A 14,810-nucleotide genomic window follows, 5' to 3' on the forward strand; every position below is an offset into this window, starting at 1 on the left:
TTGTGAAAATCTGGGAGCAGGAAAGGATACCGGAGGACTGGAAGCTGGGTGTCATCCACCCAGTGTACAAGAAGGGTGACAGAATGGACTGTGCCAACTTTCGAGCCATCACAGTCCTCAATGCCGCCTACAAAATCCTATCCCAGATACTCTTCTGCAGACTCGCGCCCCTTGCTACAGATTTCGTCGGAAGCTACCAAGCTGGGTTTGTTGGAGGCAAATCCACCACCGACCAGATCTTCACTCTACGGCAGATCCTCCAGAAGTGCCGGGAGCACCAGATCCCGACGCACCACCTCTTCATCGACTTCAAGGCGGCCTACGATACCATAGACAGGAAGGAGATATGGTAGACCATGCGGCAGTACAGCTTCCCCGAGAAGCTGGTTCGGCTGTTAGAGGCCACAATTTTTTTTTTTTCGAGGGTTCACATTGGCCTTGGCCCCGAGAGACCACGACCAACGTTACTCCCTCCTCTGAGCCTTTCACCTTCCGTCACGCTGTGCACCTACACGGTAGAAGCGATGACGGAAGAGGCATCTGTCCCTAGGTTAAAATCTCAGTTTACGGACGCTGTGGCACGCATCTAACTCCTGAAGGGTGAAAGCACCTCCTAAAAACCCGTAAATGGGACTTGCACTAAGGTTCAAATATCATGCGGATGCGTCAGCCCGCAAAACTAGGCTCCTGCCTCGTCTACGTGCTGGGTCTCCGATATCTGACACTTCTTGATGTTACTCATGCTGGCCCGCAAAACCAAGCTCCTGCTCAGTCTACGTGCCGTCCCCTGTGGCCTGTTTGGAATGTACAAGGCCCTGAACTCGACCGGTGTCCTAGAGGTTGTTCAGCGATGGTTCGGTACCGCGATTGGCGGGTGAGCTGCCACCCCCGGTGCATCCCTCCCCAAAGCATCACCAACCCTAAGTATCCGGTCTTGTTCCCTTCACCCTGGGGTCGTCCAACGTCTGACTTGACTTAGTCATGGAAGACTTGGTTGCCTTGACCGGGAATCCTCGGCGCCCTACGTCAACCAATCCTTTGTCGCGTCTATGTCGGACTTGCCCTCATCCACTTGGCCTGGCCGATGTTGTGCCAGGCCCTTGACAGTTCAGGTTTCTGGATTGACTTGATCATTATCGCATAGTTATCACCGGCCACGCTTTACCGATGGATCCCTTACCGACAAATCCCAAGTCGCCCCATAGCCTGTCCTGCCCTCACTCCACACTGTGCGCTTTCGCGCCTGCACTAATGTGCCCGCCTGTGCCGCAAGCGTCGTCCGTTCTGCTGCTGGTCATGACTTTCGATGGTTGGCGGGTCCATCCTACTCGCCCGCCAGCAACCCCAGGAGAAGCACCACCAACTCCTTCGTATCCGAACGACCACTCGCGGCCTGCGCATCGGTCTCAGTCCTGCGCCCCGGGAGAGGACAGAGCACATCTGGGCTTCGACCTTTGCGACTTTTCGTGAAACTTCCAGGAGAGTGAATCCCTTCCGAAACACTCCCTACGTCTTCGCGGTCCTGTCCGCTGACATAGGGTCCATCCTAACCTCCCTCACTCGGAGAGGCTCAACAGACCAGAGGGCTAGGTATCTAAAACCAGGATAAAAGACACCTTACAAGGCCCGTTCCGTCTGCGGCACACTACCATAACCCCGGCCCATCACTTCCGGGGTCATCACCCTGATAGTGCACGGGAGGGCGGATATCCCTCCCACCCAGATCTCTGTTCGTCACCCCTGTCTCCAGGGGGTCCAGTGGCGCCACGAGGAGGCCAGTATTCCAGGCGTTCACGCCATCACACCGTTTGACCGGAGTGACCCCACATTGACTGCGAGCCCATTAGAGGCCACAATGGAGGGGGTGCTGTGTAAGGTGAGGATTTCGAACATGCTGTCGGATCCGTTCGAATCCCACCGGGGTCTGAGGCAAGGTGATGGACTCTCCTGCCTTCTATTCAACATCGCTCTGGAAGGTGTCATGAGAAGCGCGGGCTTCGACATTCGTGGCACGATTTTCACCCGCTCTCTCCAATTCCTCGGCTTCGCGGATGACATCGACATCATCGGGCGGAACACTAGGACGGTGTGCGAGGCGTACACCCGACTGAAACGCGAGGCCGCAAGGATTGGACTAATGATCAATGCGACGAAAACAAAGTACCTGCTCGTCGGAGGCTCTGACAGTGACAGAGCCAGGCTGGGGAGCAGTGTATCAGTGGACGGCGACGAACTTGAGGTAGTAGAGGAGTTTTGCTACCTCGGCACTGTCGTAACTCCGGACAACAACGTGAGCTGTGAAATCCGGAGGCGCATTGTTCAGGGGAATCGTGCCTACTATGGACTCCACAAACTCCTGCGGTCCAGATGGCTTCTCCCGCACACGAAATGTGTCATATACCGCACGCTGATAAGACCGGTCGTTCTCTATGGGCATGAATCCTGGACTCTGCTCACGGAGGACGCCAACGCCCTCGCAGTCTTCGAGAGGCGCGTGCTCCGGTCTATCTTTGGCGGTGTGTACGAGCAGGGCGTGTGGAGGAGAAGAATGAACCACGAGTTAGCTGAGCTGTATGGCGAGCCGGACATCCTGACGGTGGCGAAGGCCGGCAGGATTCGTTGGTTGGGGCATGTCATGAGGATGCCGGACTCATGCCCCACCAAGAAGGTGCTCACCAGCGACCCGCCCGGCACGAGACGACGAGGAGCTCAGCGAGCTCGGTGGATGGACCAAGTGGAGCAGAACCTGCGAGACATCGGATGCGACCGGGGTTGGAGGGCTGCAGCCATGGACCGAGCTACCTGGAGAACGATTGGTGACCAGGCCATGTCAGCACGACGTGCTCAACTGCGAGCGGGCCATTGAAGAAGAAGAAGAAGAAGATTATTAGAGAATGGAGCAATCTGATAGAGGATCAAGAGTTGATAATTGTTTAAAACAAAGAAAAATTGAACTTTGAAAAATGTATTGCGGATTTCCGCATATGAAAGAAAGAAATAGATTTAAGGTACTAATGAGTAAGAATCAAAAAGCTTTGTGGCAGAAGTGGCAACAGCCTTCATTTTTGTTCGTAGAATGTACTCTCAATTCATGTTCTAGTGTGCTACCCAGTGGTGATAAAAATGTTCTTATTAGCACATTTGTTAGAAGTGCGGCTGGAAAATTGTGCCTAGAACTAGCCGTTTATGAAAAGTTTTTGTACAGAATAGCATGATACTTCAAAATAAATCAAATCAAATTGAGTGACCCAAATTCGTTCAAATTACCTTCAAAAACTTCCAAGAAATTGGAATCTGAAAAAAAAATCTGAAATTCATGAACTGTTTCGGTGGTTCATGAATAAGTGCATACGATAAATCCATCCAACCTTCCTCGTGCCTTTGAAACAGCTGATTACAACCTGACCGTACCGCATTTTCACCGTCAACCATTGCCATAACAACAGCATAAATAAAAATGAAACCCACAAAAAAGCACCATTATGCGGATTCTACTCACGAAATTTGTTTCCGACACGATCAAGCACTTGGACGGACCGTATCCTCATCACGGAGTCCTGAGCGTGGGCATGTTGACATTGACGCCACTATGTTGGCATGTTTTTTGTAAGAGTGTAACTTTCACTCAGCCCATGACACGACCGGCACGGAAACGGTACTGCTCAATTGACTGGAGTACTTGCAACAGCTCCTGCTGAACCTGAGAAACCCTTTCTCTATTTCAACTCAACATATACGTGCCGACTCAACCGGAAACAAAACAAAAACCACAGCCATTACAAATAGCCCACAGACTATCGGCACGCTGCAAAACACTTGAATGGGCAGCAGAAAAACAATCAAACGTCCTTATAAAAATAAGCCCCTTTTATCTAAGGCGTCAAAGGAAAAGTACAGATTTTCTTTTTGCATGCTCAAAGAAAAAGTACAGATCTCCTCTTTGCATGCTCAAAGAAAAAGCTACCGAAAACAAAGGTTCACCCCTGGCTGACAAAGTAAGTGTCATTTGTGTGTTGCTCATGAGAAGCAAAAATATGCAAGCAAACAATATCCTACCGGAGGGAACAAAAAAAAAGCGCGTGACAAACAAATAGGACAGAATGGGCGAGACCAATATATTGGTCAACAAAAATGCTCAAACCCAAACGACACAAAATGTGGAAATCGAGAGATTGCATGAGATTTTGCGTATCTTTTCTGTTTGTAAGCTGAGATTGTTAAGTACGAGGTTGGTCGAGGATCCTCCTCGGAGGATAAATTATATCATGTACACTTACTTCAATCTTGTTGGCAAAAGGATGGCCAACACGACGAGTTATAAATGTGCCAAATATGCCTAACTTAAAAAACCTTTCCTTACCAGCGAAGATTTTTTTTCTCTTTAACCTTTTACCAGGGATCGTAAAGGTTAGCGAAAAATGAGAGGTTATTTTTTATTATTTGTTACTGAGCCACGTTACTCAATTAGTTGTTCAGAGTGAGCCTCCGAGCTCCGCTTAAAGTTGTTTCGAAAGAGCTCTACATGTGGCTCACCTACGTATGTGGCACTATTGCACTCTGCAGTTCTGAGCTCTGAAGCTCAGTCGGGATTGCCGCCAGGCCAGGCACCAGGTCTCGAAAAACTAAGCAAAGAACTTAAAATTTCATCGGAGATTGAATTTACAATTACAAAGCTATATAAAATTTGTTAATATTTATTATTTATCGTAACGAACACAAATTTAGCGGATAACAACTCTAGTATTACGTTCAGCAGAAATAAACAAAATGATCATTAATAACACAGTTCAAACAATGGTGGTTCTTTCCATCTCACTCATCAATCATATCGGTACGGTAACACCCATAAAATATGTAATTAACTAGTTTTTTGGAGGCCAGGTACCTGGCCCGTCGGTAACTCCTGGATCCCCTACCATCCCATGGAAGGTTTCATGTCGTCCCCGTTACATTTTCTAGTTCTTTCTGTAGAAGGTCTTTTGTGTCAAATGGGGGTTATAATTTAAATACAAATATCACCGATGGCTCATGAAATCACGTTTACCAAACCTTTCGGTTAATTCAGCAGGAGGTTTCTTCATTGCCAAGCCAAGTTACAACACATTGCAACTCTACTTTTGAAAGTGCCGGGTTTTTAACTCCTGCTACGCATGATAATCCACATGATTGCGATGCGATTGCCACATTGTATCGGTCATTGATTAAACCCTCTCCGAAAAGGGAGACAAAAATTAAGAGAAGTAAAGAGCACACATTGATGATACTTCCGGTGTACATCCGTATCTCTCCATACTATCTTGCAGGATCCTTCTGGATATGTGAAAATTCGTCAATGGCGCAGTATCAGCTCGAAGGCCGGAACACTGCGACGCTTGCTATCTTTGTTTCTCGGAAGGATGTATCTCCGTTGTTCGTTTTGCGGATGCATGTAGATGCGCGTTCCAATTAACTGACCACGTTGCTACCAAATTTCTAATGCGCACGGTTCCCTCTCCCCCTCTTAGGCTGCCTCCTCTAACATCTCTTACTTTCTCTCGCACGCCTCCCCCCTCTCACTCTCTCTCACTATCTCACACGCTTCCCAGCCCTTTTCTCTCTCTTTCTCTTTCTTTCTCTCTCTTTCTTTCTATCTTTCTCTCTCTCTCTCTCTCTCTCTCTCTCTCTCTCTCCCTCTCTCTCTCTCTCTCTCTCTTTCTCTCTCTCTCTCTCTGTCTCTCCCTCTCTCTCTCTGTCTCTCCCTCTCTCTCTCTCTCCCTCTCTCTCTCTCTCACTCTCTTTCTTTCTCATTCCCGCTCGCCCAGTCTCTCTGACTTCCTCTCCCACTTGCTCCTTCTTACTCTGTAATGTCTCTATTTCACATTTTTTTGGCTCTCAAGCCCAAGGTGCATAAATATTGAAGGTGACTTTAATTCGCTTTAGCAGGTGTGCCATATTTGAGTAATGATATGTCATAAGCTCAAACCTTCTCCAATACTCCTTCAAAACTCACAACAATACCAACAGCAGTGTTACGTCAAGTCATGAAATGTCATTTTACTCCAAGGTGTATAAAATAGAAGGTGAAGTCGTCCAGTGTAAAATGACATTTCATGACTTGACATTACACTTCTGAGGTATTCACGAGGGTTTTGAGGGGGGGCATCGGAAAAGGATTGGGCTTTTGACACAACTCTTCTCAAATATGGCACCCCTTCCAAAGCGACATAAAGTCACCTTCTATATTTATACACCTTGATTTTACTCTGGACGACTACATTTTCTAATATATACACCTTGTCTCCAGCCCCCCTCAACGGTGTCAAAACTGTTGCATCAAGATGTCAAAATTATGACGAAAAATTAAGTCACCTTGCAATGCTGTTTCTCTTCGTATCTAACAATCTTTACAGCTCATGCATTCCATTTATTGAAAACCCATGATGATATTCCATTAGCTCTATTTGATATGCTGTGTACACCTTGGGTTTTCACAAGATCAGTTTCAGATGCCCATTATATTTACATGAAGTAGAAAGAAAAACCGATTGCGATCGTGTTTCTGCTGATTGTTGTTCGCATAAACATTTTTCCACGGAACGCATCCTATCTTTTTGAAAACAAAAAATGTACTTTTACAAAAATACCTTACAACTCTATACACACCCTGGGCCCACTAATGGATAACCAAAACACTGATTTTATCATAAAGTGCCCATGAAAACCATGCTTCTTCAGTTTATAGTTTGCAACACTAAAAATCCTGGCATTTTCAGAACACATTGATCACGAAAATTATTTATGTTATAATAAATTTACCTTGAACCACTACATATATACCTTGGGCTTTACCTGAAATAGTTATTTGCATCAAATAACCAAGGTTGGGACAGCTGACGTATCTATTATTTTTCGATGATAAAAGGATCACCATATGATCAATGAACAAAAATAGAGCAAACGTTTTTTTCAACACTAAAAAGGTTTCAATAAAATCATTCATTACCTGTTTTGATAACAAAACATGTTGATTTAAAAATTAGATTCCCCGGCGGCCAAATTGTACTGTTTAGCCAGTTGTCAAAACGAACAGCCTATGTTTCCCGTGTGTGGATATGTGCACCACACCGAGTGTGTGTGTCTGCTGAAGCTCGAAGGAGCTGCATGGAATTTGCATTCTCGTCTAGCGGTTGGTGTTGTGATAAACAAAGTAAAATATAGTTGGAAACTTGTTCAGTACAAAGTTCTTAGACCAAATATGTACGGTGCGTGTTAAGGAAAGTTTAGGTTTATTGGGAAGTGCACAATTGGAACGCAATACGTCCAGTGCAGCATCGACGAAGAAGTTTCATCGTCTCTGTACAAAATATCACCTTCAGCTTATGGAAACTATAAGTACGTATTCATCATTTAAAACGATTTGTTTGCTAACCTAACCTTCTTCAAATCATATATCTAACTGTTTATTCATTCTTTTCCGCAGTACTAATTAGAAATAACAACCATCGGACCAGCCCCGGATCTAAGCAGGAAGAGCTGGATGGGTGAGATATTTCCTCCCAACGCATACTCGAAGACTGATCCCCTACGAAGTTAAACTCGACGAAGCATCTTGATATGGTTGCAGATAAAAAATGGGACCCAAAAACACTAAAAGTATGTACAGGCAAAAACTTGTAATAAAATCATCGTGGTAAAAATAAACTCCTGTATTTATCTTTATGAGTTGTATAAACCTTGAAAATAAAATAAAAAAAGGGAAAGGCCTTTTGTAGAGCTCTTCGCAAAACCTTCGTATAGGTCTTCTTATCAGAAGCCCTAACAGTACACCTTGCAATTGTTCTAAGCGGTGCACTTTTAACGATTTTGCGCCGCCGGGGTTACCTTGCAACGATGTACATACCTTGGCCCTGTCAGTGTCTTGAAAAAATATCATTTTCATGAAACTGGCTAACATTACCCTACCTTTACAAAGGAAATCAAAGCAAGCTGTCAATGCAGTTCTAACTTGTTCATTCGTGCGTGTGGAGGTTTTGTTTACAAAAGTTTTTTCTAAAATACATTAAAACTTGTGCTTAAGTGAAGATGAAACCGTTATCGTTCAAGGCACAGAGGTTTTGTGTTATGCTGTAGTGATTTTGTTCTTGATGTTTTGCTGGAAACGATTCAGAGAAAGAGTGTTTCCATCGCATGTTTGGTTTTAGCCGTTGCGGGCGCGACGGTCGAAAAACGCATGGTCGAAAAAACGCGTCAAACGAAAAAAACGCTAAGTTACGCTCAAAACTAAATTAAGTATAAGGATTATACACACTATGCATGATACTTTTATGAGTCCAGACACTTTCCATTGCATAACCGATGACATGCATACACTCATATACTTGTCTTTTGCGGAATATGACGTCTCATCTTATTAGCCAATTAAACTAAATTTTTACAAAGCCACGCCTAAGTTTTCACTTGAAAGGTACAACTTTTCTCATCATCTTGAGCCGTTCGATGCCGAAGACGAAAGAAAACTTATTTACCCGCAACTGACAGTTTCTACTAGTGATGAGCGGGTCGACCCGAACCTATCGGGTCGGAGCGATCCGTAACCGACCCGGAGCGCTCCGGGTCGAACTCTCGATTCCAACGACTCCGGGTCGACCCGTGGGTGCAACGAGTTCGGGTCGACCCGTAGGTGCAACGACTCCGGGTCGACCGGTAGGTGCAGCTGCCCATATGCGAGTTCGACCCGTTGGTTCGGGTCGACCCGTGGGTGCAACGATTCCGGGTCGACCAGTAGGTGCAGCTGCCCATATGCGAGTTCGACCCGTTGGTTCGGGTCGACCCGTAGGTGCAACGAGTTCGGGTCGACCCGTAGGTGCAACGACTCCGGGTCGACCAGTAGGTGCAGCTGTCCATATGCGAGTTCGACCCGTTGGTTCGGGTCGACCCGTAGGTGCAACGAGTTCGGGTCGACCCGTAGGTGCAACGACTCCGGGTCGACCAGTAGGTGCAGCTGTCCATATGCGAGTTCGACCCGTTGGTTCGGGTCGACCCGAACTCGTTGCACCTACGGGTCGGAATCGATTCTTCTAGGGACGGACTCGATTCCGGGTCGATCCGTGAAAAGAATCGTAAGACTCATCACTAGTTTCTACCAGCAATTAATCATTTGTTTGTTTAATCAATAAATCTCTTTTGTACTTTTACTCAATTGGAGACAACATATGATGAGCAAATGGCAGGAAGGTTTTCGTTGCTTACTCTTTTGGCACACCTTTACATGAACGCTTCCAGTCTGTGTGACGGTTGAGTTCATCGTTACCGAAGTACAAACTCATTTACGATGGTTCTATGTATCGATAATACATAGACCTACCGTGCATTAGACATCCTGGAGTTGGTACATGGGACAGAAAGGCACCGGTTCGTTTCGCGCCCGTGACTTAACACTTCCGTTTCGACTCGACAGTTCGTGAGTGAGTTTGCCTATTTCCCGAACGCCTCACAACGTGGTGCACTGGTGATGGCTTGGAGCACGGTGTTGTCTGCAGGATAAATGCTTCACAACATTCGGAAACTGCATGATGGATCTTCCACCGACTCACGTCATTGGAAATATCGAGTAATGGGCATAGTTTAAATATTTTCCAACCTCCACCGAAACGGATGACGGTCTGTGCATTCTGTATGTTCTCGAGGGGTTAGCCCGGGGCAATAAATTCCGATCCAAACTCATCGATCTGTTTGTGTCGGGTCACGAGAGATGACTGGTCGGATAATCAAAGCCGCAAAAATGACTTTACTTGATTCGTTTGGTCTCGACGCAGCAAACTTTCAAACAATTGCACTGGTTTATGGTGTTTTATTCAATAAAAATGCTTAATATCTCATGGATAAGCAATAAATGGCTTGTATGCACACCACCTGCAAGCATACGGCAACGGAAAACCGTCTCTGTCCCAGCATTTAGCATGCAACATAGTCAGTAGGTTAATGGTAATTATCTATGCAGAGCGTTTCAAAATTGATCAAAAATTTCCCAAGATCACATCCTAAACCCGCTCCAAGCAAACTTAGGTACAATTATTACCCGAAGATGCCCAACGATCAGTGAAAACAAAATCATTCGGCATCTTATTTGGTAAGGAATAGCCGTCTCTACGGAAAACCAAGAACAAGGGAAGTAGCATTTCATAAATATTAAATATATGCTTAATACACACACGTTTGATAGCTAACCAACCGGCGGTCGTTTCCTGCCTCGGCCCATAATATTGCATGAATTAGTACCTACGTCAACGGGGTGCTGTCCTACAAATTCGAGCATGCCCATGAATACCTTTCAATGTGTTTTGATTCACTTGGCTGCACATTCTGGCCATCAATAAAATTCTCCAACTAAATACCGCCAACCGTAGACACGGTTGGGAACCAATTTTCCAAGGATGCTTTCTACGATCTCTTTGCTGATGAAACATTTAGCCGTGCAGAACAATAAGAGTCGTGAATTCTATTCCGTGAAAGTTTCCGAAGGCTGTCACATGAAAGCGGGGTTCACAAGGCATGCAGGACCTTTGGTTCCCCGATGTTCGCCTTTACAATTACCTTTGACGAAATTGCCTTTGTAACTATCCGCGGAAAGAAATTATCCACGCTTTTGGTAGAAATTTGGCAATAATTGAATTGTTATAAAATTTAATTCAAACTAGTTGAATATAGTGCATTTTCATAAAGATAAATTTCGATAAATTCTAGATGTCAGAACACTTTAAAAAAAGGAAAAAACCAAACTTTGGCATTGAAGGGCCAGATTCAAAACGTTTATTGTTTTATAATTCAACTTCAAGCGGAAACTATCCTTTCCGGTCGTTTGATCGAGGAAACATTTGAAGTCCAACAAAGAACTACGTATGTGTTTGTGTTTCATATTCCGTTCAAGTAGTAACGCCTAACCCCACGATGGAAAGTAACGCCTAACCCCCCCATATAAAGACGCACTTAAATTGAGGTAAATTGAATTTGCACAGCCAAAGAAAGGAAAAGAAAAAGCCGTTGTCATTGCCCATCGAATGCCAATTCGCAGAACGGTGCGGAGCGTTTTTCAATAGGCCAATACCAATAATAAAGTTAATAAAAATCTATTCTATCCCATGGGACGTTGTTTCTTTCATTTTGTCTTAATAACTCAAGCAAAGAAGGAAACATTTTACAGACAATATTTGATAAAGGCGCTGATTCCACAGTTTCTTTTTCTAAATGTTTTCTGATAACCTTCCGACAATTGCGCTATTAGGCAATTTCTCTATTCTTTATCGTGAAACAAAACCAACCGGCTACTTCTTGAGGGCTTTTGTTGGGACTGTTTAACTTGGAGAACTATGGAAAAAATATGTGCGCTGCATTTGCAAATGAATGTTTTATCGTAAATTCACAGAGATAATAGGTATGACATATACAAAGTATTGGTATTCTTTAATTTAATCCCCATCATGCAGAGAGGCAATTTATGCGGAAATACAATACAGAGAAAGATTTCAAATGTTTTGAAAATCTGAGCTGAAAATAAAATTCGATTATGAAAACATGTTTTTGATTCTTCAACATGTTTTTAAGCCATTTTTTAAGTAGGTCACTTAATATTTTTTATAGTTTTTTTTATATTGTAAGGTATGTTTATTATTTGTCAACTGACAAAAGATACGACAAGAAAATTATAGCTCAACTTTTATGATAGACGTAAACAAATCATTTCAATAACGTTTTTTTAGTTGACTCTAAAATATTTCAACATACGGAATGTCTACAGCAGCATACAGTGCATTTCAAAGCAATATCAACAATTTAATAAAACACTTAAATAAGCTACTACCAGTAGTAGAAAATAAAGCTACTACCAAGAAGTAAATAAAACAAACCTCCACACAAGTTTGATTATTTACGAAGAATCATACCATATGCGGAATTAGGTCCATTTTAAAAGCTTAGAAGTTTACAACCTTAAAACATGACAAGTTTTGTTATCCATCGGCATTACAACACATCGCAACCCTCAAGGAACGATTATCCCTCTTTTGATAGGTGACGCTTTAGATGGTTCCGTTTTTAACCACCTCATGAACCACTGAAAAAGCTACCAAAGTGAACGACTATGTTCCATTCTGAAACACGTGCACACCACATCCCTTTACGAGCGTGTGCGTTCGTTCAAGTTTGATAGGAAACGAATAAAACATAATTCAAACCCATAAACGATCAAAGTGAAGCCATGGGAAAGCAGTTCCATTGAGCAACTCTCACTGTATTGTCGTTGACTCCGAGCCTTTTCTGGCGGCAACAGAAATCCTCTTTCCAGACTGTATGTGTGGGTATCAAAATTTCGAATGTCGAAATACCGGAAAAGCTGATGTCGAGGAATCTGGAGATACGCAAGGAAAAGCGATAGTTTAGCGAGCCACAAAAAGAGATTCTAATGGATTAAAGTGCAGTAAATCCACTGTTGATGGAGTGAAACAACGAGAGAAGGTAACAATACGACATAAGCATCCAATTAAAAGCTTACCGTGGAGTCAGAAGCTTATGGAGCTCCCATGGCAGATAGGTTCATTTAAGCGCATCTGGACAAGTAAAAATTTTTCAGGAAACTTTACCAAACTGTTATACACGTGTTACAAAATATCTATAGATGGAAAATTCACGCTCTGTTACATCACCAATCCGTGCGAGTGCTTCAACACACGTGTGTTTTCAAAATGTTCACTAAAGTGTGGGTTCTGCTTTATTGCAGAGTGTTCCCAATTTGGGTTGAAGACCCGTCAAAAGTGTTCACTAGCAGCATTAGTGATCGAAAATTCTTCCAACACGTGAATGCGTTTTCGCATCCCTCTAGAGTAATTTCAAAATGGACGCAAGCTGTGTCCGAGCCCGGCTTTGATGCAGCTTTGCCTCCCTGATGAACCGTAGCCACGCGTGAGCATATGCCATTGATGGAAAATATTCGGACGGGCGGTTGGGAAACGTTTAAATTTTCACTTCATCTTTGTTACAGGGAGGCCTCAACGGTTGCAATTTTTCCCAACGCACTCATGAGTACCTTTTAACTCTGTTTACACTAGTTCGGTGCTGAAAAAGCGTTTCGTCGAGTTGCTAGTTACGGTTACAGGATAATGGATACCTGAGTACATGAATACACCTAAATGGAGTTATCACGTTGCTCCAAATGGACTTCCTACGATAGGAAATGTAATTGGTACAGTAGTATTGAAGTTTCCCTACCCAAACAACGGTAAAAATTCTGTTTTTAAAACATGTTTGTTTTTGCTGTCATCAGGGTTGCCGTTCCATCGGGTCATCCCGATGTCTGGTTCTGAAAAAGCATCATAGTCACAGATCACGCAGCTGGCCAAGTTCACGAGGTACGTCTCACAACTAGGGAACTGCTCGCCTATCCTCATTAGTGTCTGCGAAAGAGCTTATGAGACAACCTGCTCGAGGACATCCTTGCCAGCCGATATGCGTATCCCGGACCTTGTTAAACGCTTTCAGGACCAGCGACGACGTTGTTGTTACAGCTAAGTATGCATCCCTGATGGTTAAACTTGACGATTGATTTCCCAAACGTAGTGTTAAACAACGACCTGTTGGCGAGATCCAGCAGATGGAGATATTTAATGTTTGGTCTGTCCGAGCCACCAACTGTTTTTCTGCTTAAACGTTCAGGTAGCAATTTGTCATCAACTTGGAGGACGTCCAATACGGTATACAGGCGTACCGGAAAGCCGAGATTCTCAAGAACGTCTTCAACATGGACAGCTTCCACCTGAACGAAATCTTCGCCACGATCGCAACGCGAGTGCACGGCCTATGAGCCCCCGGTGCAACATCCCATTAGCGATAGGTTTGGCTAAATGGCATTGTTTTGATTCCATTTAACCAGCTTTAAGTTACTCACATTTTTTCTCCTGCATTTGTGTCATTTGTTTCTTGCGCCTACTTTACGCTGAATTTCAATTCTCCTGTACAGAGAAGAAACATTAGGGACCCTAAGTGATGCCCGGATCGTCACACTAGCTGTCCGAACAGCTGACCTACATTTTGCTGATCATCGCAATTCGTTCTTGTACGTGTTGGGCTGGAAAATTAATTTTAAATTCTAGCACAGAGGCTGGGTCATGCGTGATTTGGTATCTTTTTTGTTCTGTTGGTGGCTAAAGATTTTTATTCTCGCTTCTTATCGCAAAAGGATTCGTATAAAACAAAGGTTTTTAAATGCAGAAACACCATACATTTTTTCTGTGTGAGACATGGCTAGTTTCGAAATGGGTGATAAATTTAGTATGTTAACTGTTACAGCTGAATTATTTGTTCCTGTTTTCGACCTTTTCTTTAACGCCCTTCTTCGTTTGTAAAAAATACGCAAAACTCATCCGTCGATGGTATTATTTTAGGTACGGAGTGTGTTAAATTCTTTCACCCGGTAGGTTTAAGTATTAAAGTAAAATTTTAATAAATCAAAATGAAAATAATGATTTTCAAACCAAACTATATGCTTTTCCAACTAAGATAAAGGAGTAAACAAGAGACCAAAAACATTGAATTGAAACTGTGGTCCACGTGATAATTAGCACAGCTGGCGCAACAATTCATTATCCGTTTCCAATGAATACAAAACTGCGCGCTTAACGCGCATCGTTCTACTCTGGCCGTTTTCGTTCAGCATCACGTCGAAAGCCGATTTACCTCTGACGACAAACGCTTCGTGACTTCGATTTTTTCTCACCTTTCTTTGATCCGCGTTTGTTTTCGTGGTGTTGTTGATTCTATCTTATTTGTTTGTACTCACAGAT

At 43.8% G+C, this 14,810-nt stretch overlaps 1 pseudogene; it reads left to right on the forward strand.

Moving 5' to 3' along the window:
* Window positions 1-740: 740 nt before the first annotated feature.
* On the forward strand, window positions 741-14,120 carry LOC131284877 (uncharacterized; annotated as a pseudogene).
* The last annotated feature ends 690 nt before the right edge of the window (window positions 14,121-14,810 follow it).

The sequence above is a fragment of the Anopheles ziemanni genome, chromosome 3 (genome assembly GCF_943734765.1).
Source record: "Anopheles ziemanni chromosome 3, idAnoZiCoDA_A2_x.2, whole genome shotgun sequence".
NCBI lineage: Eukaryota > Metazoa > Arthropoda > Insecta > Diptera > Culicidae > Anopheles > Anopheles ziemanni.